The following is a 14921-nucleotide window of genomic DNA, read 5'->3' as shown; positions in this document are numbered from 1 at the left end:
TATAGATTTTGCCCATATGGGTGTTGGCTCACAACTGCTTCTCCCTTTCTAATTCCTATAAACCTATCGGCCAGACTCTAGCTATGTGAGCCTGTTCAATTTACTTAATTCATATCAGTGAGGTCATGTAATATTTGTCCTTCACTGTCTGGCTTGCTTCACTCAACATAAGGTCTTCAAGATTCATCGCTATTCCATTTGTTAATACTGAATTCCTTCTTACAGCTGAGTAATATTCCATTGTATGTGTATACCACAATTTGTTTATCCATTCATCTGTTGATGGCCATTTGTGTTGTTTCCAGCTTTTGGCAATAGCAAATAATGCCGCTATGAACATTGGTGTGCATATATCTGCTCGTGTCCCCGCTTTCAATTCTTCAGGGCATATACTCAGCAGTGGAATTGTTGGATCATACGGCAGATCTATAGTTAGTCTTTTGAGGAACCACCAAACTGTCCTCCACAATGGCTAAATCATTTTACATTCCCACTGGCAGTGGATGAGGGTTCCCATTCCTTCATACTCTCTACAATGCTTGTAGTGCTGTTTTTTTAATAGCTGCCTGTCTAATGGGTACAAGATGATATCTCATTGTAGTTTTGATTTGCATTTCCCTAATAGCTAATGATGTTGAACATCTTGTGTGCTTTTTAGTCATTGGCATCTTTGGAGAAGCGTCTATTCAAATCACTAGCCCATTTTTTAGATGTCTTTTTATTTTCAAGGTGTAGGATTTCTTTATGTATGCTGGATATGAGGCCCCTATCAGATATATGGTTACCAAATATTTTCTTCCATTGAGTAAGCTTTCTTTTTACTTTCTTGACAAACTCCTTTGAGGTGCAAAAGTTTTTAATTTTGAGGAGGTCCCATTTATCTATTTTTTTCTTTCATTGTTTGTGCTTTGGGTGTGAAGTTCATGAAACTATTTTCTAATATGAGATCCAGTAGATACTTCTCTGCATTATCTTCCAAGATCTTTATGGTCTTGGCTCTTATATTTAGCCAAGTTAATTTTGAGTTAATTTTTGTATAAGGTGTGAGATAGTGTTTCTCTTTCATTCTTTTGGATATGGACTTCCAGTTCTCCAAGCACCATTTGTTGAAGAGGCCATTCTCTCCCAATTGAGTGGGCTTAGTAGACTTGTCAAATGTCAGTTGACTGTATATGTGAGGATCTATATTAGAAATTTCAGTTCAGATCCATTGGTCAGTAAGTCTATCCTTGTGCCAATACCATGCAATTTTGACCACTATAGCTTTGTGTTTAAAAAGCCAGGTAGTATGATTCCTCTAATTTCATTTCTTTTTTACAATATGTCTTTGGTTATTTGGGGTCTCTTTGCCCTTCCAAATAAATTTCATAGTGTTGCGGGAAACTGGTTTACCTGTTCCTTATTGTAAATGTTACACCTGTTCTACTGTAGATGCTGCTGTTATTAGATGTTGCAGTTGTTCCTTATTTTAGATGCTGCTGCAGTTCTAATAGCAAACAGCTGCTTGTTAGTTTCCAATAAATATATGGTGGAAACTAGGGTCGAGGCTCTCAGTTCCCCAAGCTGTGAGTCCCTTGGTTCCTCTCTCGTGTGTCTCTCTCTGTCTTTTATGTCATAAAGTTCTGCATTGCCTTTCCTTCGAGCCACCTATCGCTGAACTGATTGCAGCATCATAGTTAGCTTTTCCAATTCAGTAAAAAGTGCTGTTGTAATTTTTATTGGGATTGCATTAAATCTGTAAATCTGTTTAGGTAGGATAGACATCTTAATGATGTTTAATCTTGCTATCCATGAACAGGTAATATTCTTCCATTTATTTAGGTTTTCTTTCATTTCCTTTAACAATGTTGTATAGTTTTCTGCATACAAGTCATTTACATCTTTAGTTAAATTTATTCCTAGGAATTTGATTCTTTTAGTTGCTATTGAAAATGGGATTTTTTTCTTGATTTCCTCCTCAGATTGCTCATTATTGGTTTACAGAAATGCTACTGATTTTTGCACATTAATCATATAACCTGCCATTTTACTGAACTCATGTATAAGCTCTAGAAACTTTGTTGTAGATTTCTCAGGGCTTTCTATATATAGGATCATTTCATCTGTAAATTGTGAAATTTTTACCTCTTCCTTTCCAATTTGGATTCCTTTTTATATCTTTTTCTTCTCTAAGTGCTCAAGCAAGTACTTCTAACACAATGTTAAATAAGAGCAGTGACAGTGGCATCCTTGTCTTGTTACAGATCTTAGAGGGAAAGCTTTTAGTATTTCACCATTGAATATGATGTTAGCTGTGGGTTTTTCATATATACCCTTTATCATGTTGAGGAAGTTTCCTTCTATTCCTAACTTTTGAAGTGTTTTAACAGGAAAGGGTGCTATATTTTGTTAAACTTTTTCTCTATCTATGATGATGATCATGTGGTTTTTTTCTTTTGATCTGTTTATGTGGTGTATTACATTGTTTTATTTTTTATGTTGAACCATCCTTGCATACCAGGGATGAAGCCCACTTGGTCATGGTGTATAATTCATTTGATGTGTTGTTGAATATGATTAGCAAAGTATTTTGTTGAGGACTTTAGCATCTAGGTTCATTAGAAAGATTGGTCTCTAGTTTTTCTTTCTTGTGGCATCTTTGACTTTGATATTACAGTGATGTTGGTATCATAGAATGAGTTAGGCAATATTCCCTCCACTTCAATTTTTTTGGAAGAGTTTAAGCAGAATTGGTGTTAGTTTTTTCTGGAATGTTTGGTAGAACTCACTTGTGAAGCCATCTGGTCCTGGGTTCTTCTTAGTTGGGAGGTTTTTGATGACTAATCGTAGCTCATTAGGTGTAATTGGTCTGTTGAGTTCATCATTTTCTTCTTTCATCAATGTAGGCTGTTTGTATGTTTCTAAAATTTGTCCATTTCCTTTAATTATCCATCTCGTTAGCATACAGTTTTTCAAAGTGCCCTTTTATGATACTCTTTATTTCTGTGGAGTCAGTGGTGATATCCCCTTCCTCATTTCTTATTTTATGTATTTGCATCATCTCTCCTTTTTCTTTGTTAGTCTAGCTAAGGGCTTGTCAATTTTATAAATCTTCTTGCAGCTTTTGGTTTTATTTTTTCCTAGTGCTTTCTTATTTTCAATTTCATTTAGCTCTGCTCTAATCTTTGCTATTTCCTTCTTTCAATGGCCTTTGGGATTAGTTTGTTGTTCTTTTTCTACTTCCTCCAGGTGTAAAGTTAGGTCTTTGACTTTAGCTCATTCTTCTTTTTTAATAAAGGCATTTGGCTATGAATTTTCCTCTCAGTACAGTTTGTGCTGCATCCCATAGGTTTTGATATGTTGTGTTGTCATTTTCATTCATTTCAAGGTAGTTACTGTTTTCTTTTGTGATTTCCTCCTTGTCCCACTATTTGTCTAAGAGTGTGTTGTTTAACTTCCATATTTTTGTGCCTAATCTCGTTCTCTGCCCCTTACTGATTTCCAGTTTCATTCCATTATGGTCAGAGAAATTACTTTGTATAATTTCAATCATTCTGAATTAATTGAGAGTTGTTCTTGGCCTAGCATGTGGTCTATACTGGAGAATGATCCATGTGCACTTGAGAAAAATATATATCCCTCTGTATTTGGCTGTAATAGTCTGTATATGTCCATTAGGTCCAGATCCTCTAATATATTAGTCAAAGTCTGTTTCTTTATTGATTCTCTGTTGCGATGTTCTGTTTAATGGTGATAATGGTGTGTTAAAATCCCCACTATAATTGTAGAGGCATCTATTTCTCCACTTAGTACTTCCAGTGTTTGCCTCATGTATTTTGAGGAGCCCTGGTTAGGTGCATAAATGTTTATGATTGTTCTTTCGTTGTGATAGATTACCCCTTTTATTAACATATATTGTCCTTCTTTGTCTCTCTTAATAGTTTTGCATTTAAAGTCTATTTTTTCTGATATTAGTATAGCAACTCCTGCCCTTTTTTTGGTTATTGTTTGCTTGTAAAATTGTTTTCCAATCATTCATTTTCAGCCTCCATCTAAGGTGGATTTCTTGTAGACCCATATAGATGGGTCATGATCCCTTATCCATTCTGCCAATCTTTGTCTCTTGACTGGTGAATTTAATCCATTAACTCTCAATGTTATTACTATCAAGAAATTACTTAAATTAGCCATATTTTCTTTAAGTTTATGTATGCCATATGTTGTCTCTATTTATCTTTTTATCTTTTTAGTTGTTCTTACACTCTCCTTCAACTCTCTTTCTCCTGTTTTTTTTCTTTTTGACCAGCTGAACTCCCTTTAGTATTTTTTGAAGAGCAGGTTTCTTATTGACATACTCTCTTAATGTCTGTTTATCTGTGAATATTTTGAACTTTCCCTCAATTTTGAATGCCAGCTTTGCTGGATAGAGAATTCTTGGCTGAAAGATTTTTTTTTTTCTTTTAGTGCCTTAACTATGTCATACCACTGCCTTCTTTCCTCCACAGTTTCAGATGCAAAATCAGCATTTACTCTTATTGAACTTCCCCTGTGTGTGGTGGATCTCTTTTCTCTTGCTGCTTTCAGAATTCTCTCTTTGTCTTGAGCATTGGACAATTTGACACCTATATGTCTTGGAATAGGTCTGTTAGGATTTATACTGTTTGGGGTGTGCTGCACTTCCTGGACATGTACATCCATCTTCCTCAATTGGGTTGGGAAGTTTTCGGTCATTATTTCATCCACCACACCTTCTGTCCCCCTTCCCTTCTCTTCTCCATCTGGGATGCATATAATGTGTATGTTTGTGTGTTTCATGTTGTCACCAATTCTTAAGTCCCTGCTGAATTTTTTCTCTTTTCATCTCTCTGTTCTACTATCTGTTCAATTTCAGATGTACTGTCTTCCACATCACTGATTCTTTCCTATACCTGTTCAAATCTGCTATTATGTGCTTCCAGTGTATTTTTTTAAAATTTCTTGGATTGTGCCCTTCATCAATATCATATCCGTTATCTTTTTATGTATGTTTACAATTTCTTTGGTATGTTCTCCCAGTGTCTTCTTAATTTCCTTAATCTTTTCCTTCACTTCATTCAGTTGATTCCTGATATTTGTTTGGCCATCTCTGATTAGATGTTCCATGTTCTGCATCGACTCCTGATTTTTAGTTTGTTCACTGGACTGGGCCATGTCTTCTTGTTTCTTAGTATGGCTTATAATTTTTTGTTATTGTATAGGCATCTGTTTATCTTGATGGGTTTAGTCACCTGATCTCTCTACTCTAGGGTTTTATTTTGTTATTATCTTTGTGTGTATGGTAAAGTTTCACTTTGACACTTCATTCCTCTTATTCTATTTCCTTGCTGTTGACTATGTTCCCTTGGAGAAAGAAATAGGAACAGAGAAAAAGAAAGAGATAGGAGGAGAAAAAGAATAATAGTGATAATAATAGTAAACAGTAGGAGAGGAGCTATATAAGACCTAGGAAAATGAATAATTAACATGAACAAGAAGTACAGATGAAAAAGATTTTAAAAAGTGGAATAGAAACAATGTAATGAGATGCAGAATAGAGAAAAACATATAGAAGGAGTTAAAAGTCCAGCATGATGAGAATAGAGGAAAAGGAAAAAGAGAAGAGAGACAGAAAAAAAGCAGAAATAAAAGAAAACAGAGGAAAAAGGAGAGAGAAATAAAAACAAAAAATTTAAGACCAAACAAAAAGAGATGGAAAGAAAGAACAACAGAAAATGGAAAACAGAAAGATGAAGAAGAGAAAAGAAATAGCACAGGAAGAGAAAATCAGTAAACAAAACAAAACAAAAAAACAATGGGAAACAAAGGAAGGGGGAATATAACAAACAAGAAACAAGACACTAGAAACCCATTTTTTAAAAAAAGGAGAAAGAGAGAGAAAAAAAGAACAAAAAACAAAAATGTGCACAGAAAAACAGCCTTCCCTCTTGGACCCATAAGGATCTTCTCAGGCTGTTGGTGTTAATCAATCAGTCACCCTGCAGCCTGCCCTCTCCAAGTTTTGAACTGGGTTTTAGTGAGTAAAATAAGGAAAGTGAAAAAAGGAAGCTTTAAAAAGAGAGAGAGAGATCCAAGAAAAGTTTATACAAAGAGAGTGTCTATATGTTCCCTGCCATAAAGTTTCAGCTGGATGCCAGATAACCCAGTGGATCACTTCTCTAAGAAGAGCTGAGAATCAAACTAGAGACCTTGAATATGCAAGGCTGGAGTTCTTCCACTGAGCTATCCTGTCTGCTTAGCTTAGTTAGCCTTTCAGAAGGCTATCCACCCCCTTTCCCTTGGGCAGGTTAGATTCCTTGCAGTTTGATAGAGTCCTGCTGGTTAGGCACCTGTTTGTCCCTTCTTCCTCTCTGATCTACTTCCTCTCTACCTGGGGGGCTGGGCATGATAGCCCACCTGAGGAGATTCCCTCCCCTCTCCCTGTTGAGTCAAGGTCCCTTCCAATATTCTAGGGGGACTCAGTTGGTCAAATTCACCACAAAGAAACCACTTTCTACCCTCCCAGATCCCAGGGAGTCCTCCCTCACACTCCCTTTTGGAGCTGGGAGCTGGCAGCTCCACCTACACTACTTGCTCTAAGGGTGGGGTATATGTGCCCCTTCCAGCCACAGGGTAAGCAATTCACGATTTTCCTTTGACTTCTTTATCTTTCCACTTCCCTCCTAGATGACTCAGAACACCTTCAAATTCTATATATATCCAAAGCAGCTGGCAGGGAGGAAGATGTCACCTGTCAGATATAATTCACCAGGAGTTTTACCCTTGCTTAATATCTCAGGAGTGGGAGAGGGGAGACCTTCACAGCAGCTGGGAGGTTTAATAACTCACAATTAGTTGTTTTGGCTTCTTCATCTCTCTGTCTCTCACTTTTCTGGGTGTTGTGAAGCAGTGTCCTGGTTTGCTGTACTCCAAAGCAGGTCCCCAAGGCATCCTTTGGCTCTTTCTCCATTGTTTTAGTGAGAGATGAGCCTTAGCTGCCTGATGTCATGGCCATCAGTATTCCTATTTTTAGATGTGTTTTTATCAAGAAAGGCTGCTGGATTTTATTGAATGCCATTTCTGCATTGATCAGGATGATCATGTGGTTTTTTTCCCTTCAATTTGATAATGTGGTATATCATGTTAGTTGATTTTCTTGTGTTAAATCACCCTTGCATACCAGGAATAAATCCTACTTCGTAAAGGTGTCTAATTCTTTTAATATGCTTTTGGGTTTTAATTGCAAGTATTTTGTTGAGAATTTTTGCATCTATGTTCATTAGAGAGATTTGTCTGTAATTTTCTTTCCTTACAGTATCTTTATCTATATTAGGGTGATGTTGGCTTCATAAAATGTGCTGGGTAATTTTCCTTCCTCTTCAACTTTTTGGAAGAGTTTAAACAGGACTGGTGTTACTTCTTCTCAAAATGCTTGGAAGTATTGCCTGTGAAGCCATCTGGTCCTGGTCTTTTCTTGGTTGGGAGATTTTTGATGATGGATTCAATCTCTTTAAATGTGATTATTTTGTTAAGTTCTTGTATTTCTTTCAGTGTCAGTGTGGGTTATTTGTGCATTTCTAGGAATTTGTCCATTTCAGCTAGTTGTCTAGTTTGTTGGCATATAGCTGCCCATAATATCCTCTTATGAATCTTTTTATTTCTGTGGGGTCAGTTGTAACCTCCCTCCTTTCATTTGTCATTGTATTTATTTCCATCTTCTCTCCTTTTTTCTTTGTTAGTCTAGGTAGGGGGTTATCAATTTTATTGATCTTCTAAAAGAACCAACTTTTGTTTTTTTTATTGATTTTGTCTATTGATTTTTTGTTCTCAATTTTATTTATTTCTGCTCTGATCTTTATTATTTCTCTCCTTTTGCTTGTTTTGGGATTGGTTTGCTATTCTTTTTCTAGTTCCTCCAGGTATTCAATTAGGTCTTTTATTTTAAACTCTTTCTTCTTTTTTTTTAATGTAGTCATTTAAGGCTGTACATTTCCCTCTGAGCACTGCCTTCACTGTATCCCATAAATTTAGATTAGTTGTGTTTTCTTTTGCATTTGTCTTGAGATACTACTAATTTCTTACAATTTTTTCCTTGACCCACTGTTTTTTTCATGAGTGTGTTGTTTATCCTCTAACATTTGCATATTTCCCCCTTTCCTGTCTATTAATGTTTTCCAGCTTCATTCCATTATGATCTGAGAAGATGCTTTATATAATTTCAATATTTTTTTTTATTGAGAATTGCTTTGTGACCCACCATGTGGTCTCTCTTGGAGAGAAAGATCTATGAGCACTTGAAAAGAATGTATAAATTGCTAAATTGGGATGAAGCATTCTGTATATGTTTATTAGGTCTAGCTCATTTATCTTACTGTTAAATTTCTCTATTTCCTTGTTGATCTTCTATCTACTTGTTCTATCTAATGGTGTGAGTGGTGTGTTTAAGTCTCCAACTATTATTGTAGAGATGTCTCTTTTTCCCTTCAGTTTTCCCAAAATTTGCCTTATGTATTTTGGGGCACCCTAGTTAGATGCATGGATGTTTATGACTGTTATTTCTTTCTTGTGAATTATCCCCTTATTAGTGTATAATGGCCTTCTGTATCTCTGATAACTTTTTTTTTTTTTTTTTTTTTTTTGCATTTAAAGTCTGTTTTTTCCAACGCCAATAGAGGAGTGACACTGCTCTCTTTTGGTCACTGTTTCTGTGGAATATCTTTTTCCAACATTTCACTTTCAGCTGATTTGTATTCCTGGATCTAAGGTGAGTCTCTTGTGGAAGCATATACATGGCTCATGTTTTTTTTTATCCATTCTGTCTGTTTAGATATGTCTTTAAAAAAAACAAAGCAATTTTATTGACACATATTACTAAAGCATACAGTTTATCCAAGTTGTACAAACAATGGTACTTGGTATAATCACATAGTTGTGCATTCATCTCTTCACTCATTATTAGAAAATTTTCATTATTTCAATAATAATAAGAAGAAGAAGAAGAAGTAGAAACAGAAAACAGACAAACATACAAGAAAATTCTTCACCTCTCAATCGGTCTAAGTTTCCCCTGCTGTACATATCTTTAGATTGGTGAGTTTAACCCACTCACATTCAATGATAGTACCATAAATAAATTATTTACTTCCACCACTTAACTTTTTTTGGTTTCCCTATGTCATATCTTATTTTTATTTGGCTTTTTAATCTTTTTATTATCCTTTCTACTAGTCTTCCCTCTACACTCTCCTCCAAGCCTCTGTCTCCTTTTTTTTTTTTTATTTCAGTTTGTAAGGCTCCCTTTAATTCAGGGGTTCTTAACTTTTTTGTTCCATGGACCCCTTTGCCAGTCAGGTGAAAACCACAGACTCTTTACTAAGCCCACACTATACTGTGTATTATTTAATAAATATATCACACCTGCACAAGCATGTCTCCACAAGCATAATGTCTATTTGAATTTCACTTCAAGCTTATGGACCCCTTGTTAAGAACCCCTGCTTTAATGCTTCTTGTAAAACCAGAATCTTTTTTTTACAAACTCTCTTTGTTTCTATTTTTTGTGACTATTTTAGCATTCATATTTGAAGGATAGTTTTGCCAGATAAAGAATTCTCAGCTGGCAATTTTTCTCTTCAGTATCCTAATTACAGCATACCACTATCTTCTTGCCTCCATGGTTTCTGATGTGAAATCTACACCCAGTCTGACATGGCATCCCTTGTATGTGATGGTTTGCTTCTCCCTAGCTGTTCTCATAATTTTTTCTTTTCCTTTGGCATTTGACATTCTGAGTTTGTATGACTAGTATGTGTCTTGGAGTAGGTCTATTCAGATTTATTCAAATTAGGATATGCTGTGCTTCTTTGATATGTAAATTCATTTTTTTTCCTGAGAATTCAGTAATTTTCAGCCATTATTTCCTCAAATACTCTTTCTGCCCCTTTTCCCTTTTATTCTTCTGGAACTCCCATGACATGTATGTTGTTGCATTTCATGTTATCATTCAGCTCTCTCAGCCCCTGCTCAATTTTTCCCATTCTTTTTTCTCTTTTCTTCTTTCTCTTCAATTTCAGCTGTTCTGTCTTCTGTATCATTTATTCTTTATTCTATTACTTCAAGTCTGCTGTTATATGCCTCTAATGCATTTTTTATCTTACCTAGCCCATCTTTCATTCCCATAAGCTTTGTTATTTTTCTATTCAGCCTTTCAAATTCTTCTTTGTATTCCCTGACTCTCTTCTTGATGTTCTTTATCTCTTAAGCTATATTGTCTTTCAACTCAATTCTATTTAGGAGATTTGTATGACACTTACTAATTGTCTCAAATCCTCTGTCTCATCTGGGGCTTTGATATATTCCTTTACTTGGGACATATCTTCCATTTTCTTAGCATTGCTTGTAATTTTTTGCTACTGTCTAGGAACCTGATTACGATGGTGAGTTTACTCTGATGCTCACTTTATCTTTCTTGCATTGGGATTTAGTGGTGGGAGGCTGTGTGTTACTGCTGTTCTTTGGTTCTTAGTTCAGCATTTTCTAGCTTTTTAAGATTGTCCCAGTTTAGTTGCCCAAATCTGGGTCATGAACCTAGTAATGGGTTGGAGAACCACTTCCAAGGGTTTTAGGGCAGGAGGCTATAAAGTCCTTAAAACTCCTCTCATTTATTTACCTTTGATTTCCTCACATGCATTTCCTTGGTCCATCAATGGAGGGTGCTCTTCAGCAGACCTCTCAGATCAAACCCTTGCCAGAGTGTGTTGGCTGTAACCCTGAATGCAAGAACGTGACAGAGGATCCTGCCTCAGGGCTACTCAGAGTCTTGCAAATCAAACTTTCTCAGAAGCTCTTCTCCGACCTTTGTCAGCAGCCACTTCCCTTCTCCCAGACAGGAAATAATTCCATGTCCCTCTGCATCCTCAATAACCAGCTCCAGTCAGTAGGGAGGCTGTTTGAGAAGGTTGGATCTCTTTGTCCTCTGCAGGCTCCCAGGGCAAACAACTGTGTGGCCCCATCCGACCACAAGGGCTTATGGACACACAGACCATATTTGTTGGCCAAACGCTCGGTCAGCCTGAGCTGCATTCTTCTCTCTCCCCTTTCCTGGGGAGGTGGACCCCTGATGCACAGCCACCCGCAGAGGCCAGAGAATTCAAAGCCGTCTGCTGGGAGGGTGGGGGATGGGTACTGGCAGATGCAGCTTTTATTCACAGAGTTTTCCCTAGAGATTCTTTCCCTTTGCCTCTCTCTCTTCTGGGTGGTGTCCAGCCTTCCCCTGGTGTCCTAAACCCCAGAACATTTTTCCCAGGCCATTTTTGCCTGTCTTCTAGATCTATTTCTGGGAGAGAGTGAATCCTGTGTCTCTCTAATCCTCCATCTTCCCAGAAGCCTCCTTCATTTTTTATTTAAAGTTTTAATTATGTTCATCCTTTTTGGGCATCGAGTGATTTTTTAAATATGAAAAAACATTAATTGAAAAAGCAAGTAATAGAACAATGTGCATAATATACTAATACACAAAGTGAGCAAAAAAGCCCACATGCTTATATAGGCATGGGATATTCTTGGGAGGATACACAAAAAAAGTGTTTTCCAGGCTGCTACAGCAAATGCCACATAAGGGCTTGGCTGAAACAATGGGCATTTATTGACTCATGGCTCTGAGTCTAGAGAAGTCTCAAAACAAGGCACCAGCAAGGCTAATGCTATCTCCCTCCAGATGGTGGCAATCTGGGGCTGGCTGCTGGCGATCCTTGGGTTCTTGGCTTTTCTGTCACATGGCCATGCACAGGGAAATCTCCTCTCTTTTCTCCTCTGAGTTCCCTCTGCCTTCTGCCTCCTGGTTCCTCCTGGGGCTTTCTCTGACTATGTCTGAATTTCTTTTGTTTATAAAGGACTCCAGTAATTTGGTTTCAGACCCACCGTCATTCAGCTGGGCCACCCCTTATCTGAAATAACATTGTCAAGACACAGTATTCACAGCGGTTCAAACCCACAGGAGGGCAGATCAAGACCAAGAGCATGTCTAAATTGGGGTACATAATTCAACCTACCACAAAAGGTTTCCTTAGGAGAGGGGAGCTAGGTGGATGGTAGGCACAGGAGGGAGAGAGAAGTTCACCGTATAATCTTTTGATTCTTTTGAATTCTGAACCATGCAAATGTACTACTTGTTCAAAAACTACGGTGCCTCCTAAAGAGCAGATGAGCAGACACAGAGAGCACACAGTGAGCACAAACAACAGGATGGGGGTGGGGATAAATGAATTTAAATATATATCTATTTTAAAATAAATAAATAAATGCATTGTTTTTCAAATATAGCTAAAGAAGGCACATGGTGTTAGTATGTCCCATCACTAGTAATGTTGACTTTGACCACTTCATTAAGGTGGTATCAGTCAGTATTTCCCCCCGCAGAGTTGCTCTTTTACCCTCTGTAATTAATTAGTAATTTAAGTGGAGACCTTAAAACTAGATACACATCCTGTTCCTCACCAAACCTTCACCACTCCTTCCTTCATCATTCCTTCCTTATTTATTAGTCAGTGTTCCACTCTAAGGAAGAGCTTCCCTTCTCGCTCATTTATTTGTTTGCTTAAATTAGCATTGACTCATGAATTTTTATTTAATTTAAAGAATTTTAATCTGTCACTATTATTTACTTTGTTGCTTCTGTTACTTGAGATTTGGCTAATGGGAAATCCCCCTCCCCCCTTTTTTTAACTATGTCTTTGACTGAAGCTTTCCCCTCTGTCATGCTTGTTCATTAAACTACGGCTCTCCATTCCTCAAACACAAACCTCTTTACTGCCACAGGGCCTTCGCTCTGGCTAGTCCCACTCCCTGGAGGGCACTTACCATTTTCCATGCCTGGCTCCTTTGACTTATTCAGGTGTTCCCTCTCCAGAGTCTCTCTCTCTGACCATCTCATCTCATTGAAGACTAGTCTTTCTCTCTCTTGCTGTCCCTCTCATTAGCTCTCCTGTATTGTCTTTTTTTTTTTAATATTTATTTTTATTTATTTCTCTCCCCTTCCCTTCTCCCACAGTTGTCTCTTCCCTGTGTCCATTTGCTGCATGTTCTTCTTTGTCCGCTTCTGTTGTTGTCAGCGGCACAGGAATCTGTGTTTCTTTCTGTTACGTCATCTTGCTGTGTCAGCTCTCCATGTGTGTGGCACCATTCCTGGGCAGGCTGCACTTTCTTTCGCGCTGGGCGGCTCTCCTTACAGGGCACACTCCTTGCGCGTGGGGCTCCCCTACGTGGGGGACACCCCTGCATGGCAGGGCACTCCTTGCGCTCATCAGCACTGTGCATGGGCCAGCTCCACAGAGGTCAAGGAGGCCCGGGGTTTGAACCGTGGGCCTCCCATGTGGTAGACGGACGCCCTAACCACTGGGCCAAGCCCGCTTCCCTCTCCTGGATTTTCAACCTCTCCCTGTCTATTGGCCCTTTCCCAGGAGTATTTTAATAATTTCTAACCTCCTCCATGTGATTTTTTAAAAAGCAACAACAAAAACAAAAACTCATCCCTTCTCTCTTCAGTTCTACCTTGCCCTCCCATATATCCCTATTTCTCATAGTCTCTTCACAGCCGAACTTCTAGAAAGCATTTTCTACACGTTTTCAAACTCCACTTCTTTGCCTTCCATTTCCAACTCAAGCCTCTGCAAGATGAGGTTATGACCCACCACAAAAACTGAAGTTCAAGTGTTCTCACCAGCTCATACAGTACTTTGTGCCCTGGAAAAAGGTGCCCTTTCTTCAGGACATTGCTTTCTTGTGTTAGAAAATGGTCGTCTTGAGCATACCAACCTGCAATGTCCCCAATGTGCATGGGGTCCACCAGTGTTGTGCAGTGCACTACCTATACAACCTTACATGGGGGATCCCACCAGCACCCTCCTTTCTGCTGACTCAGAAGACACCCCTCAGTCCACTCTCCTTCTTGTGGCCACCCCCCTTCTTGGAATGCTTTCTTCTTTTTTGCCAACTGTGACTCCACACCTGCTGGTCTCACTGCTTCTTTCTCATCCTCTCTGTTTTCTTTCTTTTGGTTCTTCTTTTAATGTCTATTAAAAGAATAGGTTGCTTCTTTTGTTACTTGGCCCATCTCTCTGAGTGATCTCAATGACTTTCGCTCAACAAATATTTATTGAGTGCCACTCAGTGCCAGGCATTGTTTGAGGTTCTTCCCACTTGCAACTTCCAAACACATGCTAATTAACTGCAGTGTCTCTATCTCAGATCTATGTATCCACTTGCCTCCCTGAAACATGAACTTGGATACCACATGGATCCCTCAAACTCATCTTGTCCAGAACTGAGCTCATCATCCCTCTCTCCAGGTCTATGCCTCTCCTGGGTCCCCTGTTTTAGCAAATGATACTAGAATCATCCCAGACGCACCCGCCTCCTCCATCCAAGAAAGCAGAAAGCCTTATTTTTCTATTTCCTAGATATGTTTCCATTTTACCCACTTCTCCCCATTTCCACTATTACTTGACTTAGCTTCCTGGGGCTGCCTAACGAAGCACCACAAACTAGGTGGCTTAGAACACAGAAGCTCATCACCTCACAGTTCTGGAGGCTCGAAGTTCGAAATTGTGCTTCCTTCAAAGCCTGCCAGGAAGAATCTGTTCCATGCTTCTTTCAGCTTCTGGCAGTTATCAGCAGTCCTCGGTGTTCCTTGGCTTGTGGCAAGATAGCTCCATCTCCGCCTCTGCTACATGGCTGCCTTCTCACTCTGTCTCTCTCCAAATTTCCTCTCCTTATAAGGACACCAGTCATTTTGGATTGGAGCCCGCCCTAATCCAGTCTGGCCTCATCTTAACTGAAAACATTTTCAAAGATCTGATTTCCAAATAGTGTCACGTTTGCAGGACCAGAGTTAGGAAGTGAATTCTTTTCTTTTTTTTAATTTTCCCCCA

The sequence above is a fragment of the Dasypus novemcinctus genome, chromosome 31 (genome assembly GCF_030445035.2).
Source record: "Dasypus novemcinctus isolate mDasNov1 chromosome 31, mDasNov1.1.hap2, whole genome shotgun sequence".
Taxonomy (NCBI): Eukaryota; Metazoa; Chordata; class Mammalia; order Cingulata; family Dasypodidae; genus Dasypus; species Dasypus novemcinctus.
Note: the sequence above shows the minus strand (reverse complement) of the source record.